The following is a 7,682-nucleotide window of genomic DNA, read 5'->3' as shown; positions in this document are numbered from 1 at the left end:
AAATCCAGCCCAGGCCTGCCAAACAATGCCAGCTGCAACCAAAAAATAGCCAGGCGTTGTGGCAGGCACCTATATTCCCAGCTACTTGGGAGGTAGAGGCAGTAGAATAGCTTGAGCTCAGGAGTTAGAGGTTGCTGTGAGCTGTGATGGCACAGCACTCTACCCAGGGGGACAGCTTGAGGCTATCTCCAAATAAATAAATAAATAAATAAAAACTTTTTTCCCAAGCGGTGTTTGTGGCTCAAAGGAGTAGGGCACCAGCCCCATATACTGAAGGTGGTGGGTTCAAACCCACCCCCAGCCGAAAACCGGAAAAAAAATTTTTTTTTCCCTGACTCTGTGCCAGTAGCACAGTGGTTACTGTGCCAGCCACGTACACTGGGGGTGGCGGGTTTGAACCTGGCCCAGGCCAGCTAAAAACAATGACAACTGAAACAAAAAAAATAGCTGGGCATTATGGTATGCCTATAGTCCCAGCTACTTGGGAAGCTGAAACAAGAGAATTGCTTAAGCCCAAGAGTTTGAGGTTGCTATGAGCTGTGACACCACAGCACTCTATCATAGGTGACAGTGAGACTCTGTCTCAACCATAAAAAAAAAACTTTTAGGGGTGGTGCTTGCGGCTCAGTGAGTAGGGTGTCAGCCCCATATACTGAGGGTGGTGAGTTCAAACCCAGCCCCAGCCAAACTGCAACAATAAAAAAAAAAAAAGTTAAAAAAGAACAAAAAACTTTTTTCCTACTGACTGTTTCTCTCCCCCACCCATCAATTCTCCTTTTGTGGGAAATGAATTTCTACTTTTCCGCCCACATCTTTCAATAGCTCCTGCCCTCCTTCAATTATTAAAGATTGTAAAAGACTGTTTTGTAGAAAACTTAAATTTGATCCCTGAATGGCAAAATTAAAAAAGACAGAGACAAAAAGAGAGAGAGAAAGGAGAGAGACAGACATGCAGAGGGGCTTAAACTACAGCTAAGGTCATGCCCATACCCTTTGTTTTCATGAATGAAAAAATCTGAGACTAGGTGCTCATGATTGTAATTCCAGCACTCTGGAAGGTCAAAGTGGGTGGATTGCTCTGAACTCACAGGCTGGAGACCAGACTTAGTAAGAGCAAGACCCTGTCTCTAAACATAACCAGACATTGTAGTGGGCACCTGTGCTCCCAGCTACTTGGAAGGCTGAGGCAGAAATATTGCTTGAACCCAGGAGTGTGAGGCTACAGTGAGCATCCACGCCATAACACTCTACCCAGGGTGATAAGTGAGACTCTGTCTCAAAAAAAAAAAAAACAAAAAGGGCAGTGCCTGTGGCTCAGTGGGTAGGATGCCAGCCCCATATAGTGAGGGTGGTGGGTTCATCCCAGCCCCAGCCAAACTGCAACAACAAAAAAAGATAGCCAGGAGTTGTGGTGAGTACCTGTAGTTCCAGCCACTTGGGAGGCTGAGGCAAGAGAATGGCCTAAGCCCAAGAGTTTGAGGTTGCTGTGACGCCATGGCAGAGTATCGATAAAGTGAGACTCTGTCCCTATAAAAAAAAAGAAAAACTCTGAAGTGCTAAGGCAGCCTGGCCATGGCCAGCTGGCGAAGAACAGAAAATGAAAGCCAGAAGCCCACAGAAGCCAGTGCTGTTGGGGGTTTTTTTGAGAGTCTTACTATGTGGCCCTCAGAGTACCGTGACGTTGCAGCTCACAGCAACCTCCAACTCTTGGGCTTAAGTGATTCTCTTGCCTCAGCCTCCCAAGTAGCTGGGACTACAGGCAGCCACCACAATGTCCAGCTATTTTCTGGTTGCAATTGTCACTGTTGCTTAGCACACCCTAGCCAAGCTCAAACCCGCCAGCCTCGGTGTATGTGGCTGGCACCCTACTCACTGAGCTACAGGCACCAAGCTGCCAACATTGTTATTAATTCCTAAGTCTCTTCCCACTGCTCCCCAAAACTGTCCTGTCCACATCAAAGCCAGTCCAAGTGGTGACTACAGTGCCTTCAAAGGAGAACTTTACCAAGTGAGCCAACTTCCCAACAACACTGTGCATTCCTTCACTTAGAAAGGGCTCTATCTGGCCCTATTTACATTTTTCTCCATTTCTAAAAGAAATTGAGAAGCCCTAAAGTAGCAAATCAATGATTACCTTAGGATGTCACATTATAGGCAACATCAAGTTTCTTCCTGCCTTCTGAAGACTCTAAATTTGATTTTTATTCACATAAAAAGTTGAATATTGATTTTTGAGGTATTCTAGTTACCCCATACAAAATAGGTCCTCCTCATCTTTATTCCCTGATAAAAATTATCAGAAATGCTAACTAGAATTGTGTTTCTCCCAGGAAGAAGTAAATAATAACCACTTGCTAATTTTAGTGTTTACCATCAAACACTCAACATTTATGTTATCCTCAATGTGTGCCTTTAATCTATTTATAAACTTCAATATCCCCTGAAATTGACTGACAATGCATCATTTATATCCAGTAATGATGCATCAAAATAAAAAACATCATTTACAGACAGAGGAAACGTGGCTGAAGACATGGACCTATAAATGCACTAAGGAGGAACGTAAACTTCGATTTTTTCCAAAGCCCTGGCCCCTGTAAGTCTGTTGCCTCCACTGCCTATCACCCATCAGCTAATAGGCTTTTTTTTTTTTGCAGTTTTGGCCGGGGCCAGGCTTGAACCTGCCACCCCTGATATATGGGGCCAGTGCCCTACTCCTTGAGCCACACACACAGCCCAGCGTATAAGCTTTTTATAAGATTAAGGGGCCCCAACCTAATTTTATGAATGAGTAAACTGAAGTTTGCAAGCTAAAAAGTCCCCGAATTCCATTTAACCCCAACAATTGAGCTGGGTAAAGGGAGTATTTATACCCTCTTCAGATGGAAAAGAGACAAAGGTAAATGATAGCTGCCCCATGTGTGGCTCCCTGCGCATTTGCCAGGCAGCTTTTTCCAGCCAGGCCTGGACCCACCTGAATACCTGCAGTGCTTTTTTTCCCTTCTGGAGTGACAGCCATGTGCTGCAGTGGTGCCATATGAGAAAAGTGCTCTGAGAAATGCTCACCACCAAGATGCATAAATGACCGGATCTCTCGGAGCCTCAGTTTCACCATCTGTAAAAGGGGCCCTGTGAGAACATCAGTCTCCCACAAGAGGAGAGAGAGGCTAAATTTCCCCATTCTGTACAGAGAGTAGTCTGCACATGAAATAGTAACTCTGCTATAATCCTAGCACTCAGGGAGGTTAAGGTGAGTGGTTGCCTGAGCTCACATGTTAGAGACCAGTCTGAGCCAGAGACCTTGCCTCTAAATAGCCTGGCACTGTGGCGGGTGTCTGTAGTCCCAACTACTGGGGAGGCTGAGGCAAGGGAATCATTTGAGCCCAAGAGTTTGAGGTTGCTGGCTATGATGCTGGCTCAAGTGGCTAAGGCGCCAGCCACATACACCTATGGTAGTGGGTTCGAATCCAGCCAGGGCCTGCCAAACAATGATGGCTGCAACCAAAAAAAATAGCCAGGTGTTGTGGCGAGCACCTGTGGTCTCAGCTACTTGAGAGGCAGAGGCAGGAGACTCGCTTGAGCCCAGGAGTTGGAGTTTGCTGTGAGCTGTAATGCCAGAGCACTCTACCTAGGGGGACAGCTTGAGGCTCTGTCTCAAAAAAATAAATAAATAAATAAATCACCTGAATTCATGATTCCAAAAACAAAAACAAAAAAGAAAAGAAGATGGAGCCGGTAGATCAGTGGTTAGGGGACCAGCCACATGTTCCAGCGCGAGGGGGTTCCAACCTGGCCCCAGCCTGCTTTAAAAAAAAAAAAAAAGGCTCGGCACCTGTGGCTCAAGCAGCTAAGGTGCCAGCCACATACACCTGAGCTGGTGTGTTCGAATCCAGCCTGGGCCCACCAAACAATGACAGCTGCAACCAAAAAATAGTCAGGCTTGTGGTGGATGCCTGTAGTCCCAGCTGCTTGGGAGGCGAAGGCAGAAGAATCGCTTGAGCTCAGGAGTTGGAGGTTGCTATGAGCTGTGATGCTACAGCACTCTACAGAGGGCGACAACTTGAGGGTCTATCTTAAAAAAATAAAATAGCCAGGCATTGTGGCAGCCACCTGTAGTCCCAGCTACTAAGGGAGGCTGAGGCAAGAGAATCGCCTAAGCCCAATAGCTGGAGGTTGCTGTGAGTTGTGATGCCATAGCACTCTACTGAGGGTGACAGTGAGCCTGTCTCAAAAATAAAATTTTCAGACAGGGCAGTGCCTATAGCTCAGAGGCTAGGGCGCTGGCCACAAGCACTGAGGATGGTAGGTTCATATCTAGCAGTGGGCTGCCAAATAACAATGACAACTGCAACAAAAAATAAAATAGCTGGGTGTTGTAGCGGGTGCCTGTAATCCCAACTACTAGGGAGGCTGAGGCAAAAGAAATGCTTGAGCCCAAGAGTTTCAGGTTGCCATGAGCTATGACACCGCAGGACTGTACTGAGGGTGACAAAATGAGACTGCCTCAATAAAAAAATAAATAAAAGAAAGAAAAATCACTCAATAGAAAAATAATGTACCTAGCCTAAAGACCTTAACTTTAGGTAAGAAGTAGAGGTAGGGGGAAGGAACACATTCCACAGTATGGGACCCATATGGGAAGACTTTCTTATGTAGGGAGAGGCCTATCTCAGATGAAGGTGTTTGAGCCTGGAGGTAAGGCAGCCATCAAGACAGCTGGTCTGGGACAAAAGAAACCCAAGATAAGTTTTTGGAGAACTTTCCCCAAACCCCACTGGAAGCAGGTCCATGGGGCTGCAATAATGAGGGGTGACAGGCGAGGCGCCTTAGGGTCACAGCCTCCGCCTGGCTGAAAGGGAAGGAAGCAGCCTCCCCAGCCCCACCTCCCTCCCGGACTAGGCTTGCTCCTCCCTTAGCCCCCTGCAGCTCATAGATTTCTCCCCTCCCCCTGCCCTTTCCTAGGGATGAAGGTTATGCCTATGGCTTTAAGAGCTGGATGGGGCTGGCCCTAGCCATGGACCCTTTGTCTCAGCCCTCTCCACCTCAATGGGGAAAGGTAAAGGTTCATACTCAGCTCTGCAATTACACCTTCACAGTAGGCCCTCAGCTTTTGGGGAGGGGTTAAAAAAAATGGCCTGAACCTATAAAACAAAACCATGGCTTCTTTCGAAAGGAAACAAAGGCAGTCTTCCTGCCAACTCCCAAATCATGGACAATGCTTTGGAAAAGGTCTCAATAGCTGGAAAAAATAAGAGTACTTTCGTGAAGAGGGGGAAAGGAGGAGCTCGAGGAGGTGCCTCCCTTCATCCCCAATTCTCAGTAATGGCTTCTCTAAAAGTGAGAGGCTGTTGGTTAATACACATCTCAACATTTAGTACATAATGACCCCACCATTGGGTCTTCCCACCCCCGATATAGTAGGGGGCGCTTACACCTGAACATCTGAGGAAGACTTAGGTTCAAAGAGGTTAAATCACGCATAAAACTACTTTCATCCTTACACAATCTGAGATTGGTAGAATTGTTCCTTTTTCACAGATGTAATCATTAAGGCATAGGGAAGGCAATGAACTTCCTAAGATAGGATTTAAACACACTGAAGACCTATGCTTCCCTTAAGAATGGAGTCTGCTTAGCCACGTGCTAGCTAATGCTAACAGCGGCAAACATGTATTGAGTGCTTCCTGCATACCAAATCAATAGAATAGATATCATCATCTCAACTCTGGATAAAAATCAAGTCTGCACCTGGGGCTTGGAAGAGCTGGTGAACAAAAGCACAGCAAGCCTGGTAGAGGAAGCAAGAGGCAAGTCAGCGGCTAGAGTGGTCTGAGGGCCCCAGCAGCAACTGTCTCCAAAAACAATTGCCACGGGTCTGCCAAAACCCACAGCATCCACAATTTAGGAGGCAGTTCAAAGTCCATGCTCTGCCCTTAATTCCCTTTAATTCAAACACCACTTTGCTTGGGGGAGGAAGGGGAAACACAGGGCCCAGCAAACTTCTCTCCCAGCTCTAGGGAGAATGAGAGAAAGGCCGGAGGCACAGGCATAGGGCTGGGCCCAGAATTCTGGACACATGTGAGAGCCTCCAGCTGAAAATTTGGGCCCGAGGACAGCGCCGTCTTTAGACAGCTAACTCTCCGCTGTCTTTCTCCGCTTCCACTTTCTTCCCCTGTAAAGTAGAGCTCAACAAGCGCCCTTCATACGACCACGAACATAGAAACCTGGATTCTAGGAGGTGGAGCTAGAAGTTGAAGCCTCAGTTTGCGACTCTGGGCAGTGGGGACAACCTCACCCTGGAAGGCAAAAAATGGAAAGTAAGCCCCTAGGGCAGGCAGCCTAGCCGCGGCAGGGAGGCGCCGCTCCTGTCCGGCTCCTCCCGGGTCAGGTGTGCACAGGAAGGCAGCCCCTCCCGAGGGCGTCCCGGCAGCCCCGCTGCGCCGCGCCCTCGGTGGCTCAGAAGCTCCGGGGGACCCCGGGAGCAAGCCCTCTTGCTCACACCCCCGGCACGCGCGTACCCCCCGGCCAGCCTGCCCGCCTGCCCGTACCCACACCCACTAGCTCTTCCCTCAACCCACGGCTGGGTGGGTAAAGAGTCTCTCGCCTGAAGCCCCCAGGTCAAATTCATAAGAGACCGAAGCCCATCTCCGTGTAACACGATTCCCCTTTCGGCTCCCCCGCCAGTGGCTCAGGCCAGGTGAGCACACCCCCTTATTACACTTTTCTCCGAAGGGACGCCTGCTCCTCTCGACTCTACAGCCGGGAGAGGCTGGGCATCTCCCTGGCTGAGAGCTAACTACTCTCCCCTTAGGGCTCTTGGAATAGAGCAGAAGTGTCCCTTCCACTCATATCCCCGACTCCGTCCGGGTCAGAAATACTCCCTCCGCTTTCTACCCACGTCCCATCCCGAGCAGGGTCAGGGAACTTTCCTCAGAGCAACCCCCCGCCGACCAAGCGTAGTCTCCAGCCCAGTGGGTGCCCCTCCCCAGGCGGTCCCCGGGAGAGGGTCTCTCCCCTGCAAACCCGGAGCCCTCTGCTGTCCCCTCCCCCACCAGCCCTTGGAGCCCCCCGCCGACAAGCCACCCGAGGCCGCGGGGCGCTCACCTGCCGAGAGGCTGGCTCGGGCGCAGCTCCGCGGTGAAGCCGCGGGTTGGGACCGGCTGGCGGGAGGCCGGCGGGCGGCCGCGCAGGGCTCTGGGCTCGCGAATCTCCGGCTCCGATCGCCGAGCTACGTTTACTTGGGCCACTTAACCCCCGCGCTGCCTGCCGGGCGCGGCCGCCCGCTCTCCTGCCCGCCAGGGGGCCGGTCCCGTCAGTCGGGGGGCGCTCCGAGCGTCCACGCGGGCTGCGGCCGTGGAGCCGGAGGCGACTGCTGCGAGGGAGCCGCGCGGGCCTGACAGGGCAGCGGGAGTGGGTGGGGAGGGGGCGGTGCCCACTCCCCTTGTAGCCCCGGCCAGGCCGTCGCCCCGCCCCCGCCCGGGGGGTGCCCCCGCTGCAGCCACTCAGAGCCCGGCCCGGGTGCGGGTGGGTCGAGGGGAGGGGAGGAGGGAAATTTGAAATCGCTCCGGGAGCCTCCCCACCGCCCCTCCGCCCCTCCTCCACGGGCATCGCCTTCTGTGCCCCAGGCCAGCTAAGTCATTTATGGGGCTAATGAGCCCTATAAGGCAGGACTCCAGACATAC

The 7,682-nt window shown here is 51.1% G+C and overlaps 1 protein-coding gene across 2 annotated transcripts in view; it reads right to left on the bottom strand.

Annotated features, from left to right (window-relative positions):
• Nucleotides 1-7,410, bottom strand: part of DNMT3B (DNA methyltransferase 3 beta) — a 52,922-nt gene extending 45,512 nt beyond the window's left edge. For both annotated transcript variants that reach the window (XM_003788091.2, XM_023512239.1), the window contains exon 1: nt 7,105-7,410. The gene's annotated coding sequence lies outside the window, so the exon portion shown is untranslated. The remainder of the gene's footprint in view (nt 1-7,104) is intronic.
• Between the last annotated feature and the right edge of the window lie 272 nt (nt 7,411-7,682).

Source organism: Otolemur garnettii, unplaced genomic scaffold, assembly GCF_000181295.1.
Source record: "Otolemur garnettii isolate 467f Iridium unplaced genomic scaffold, OtoGar3 scaffold00025, whole genome shotgun sequence".
Lineage (NCBI taxonomy): Eukaryota > Metazoa > Chordata > Mammalia > Primates > Galagidae > Otolemur > Otolemur garnettii.
The sequence above is the reverse complement of the archived record's forward strand: the minus strand, read 5'-3'. Positions and strand labels throughout refer to the sequence as shown.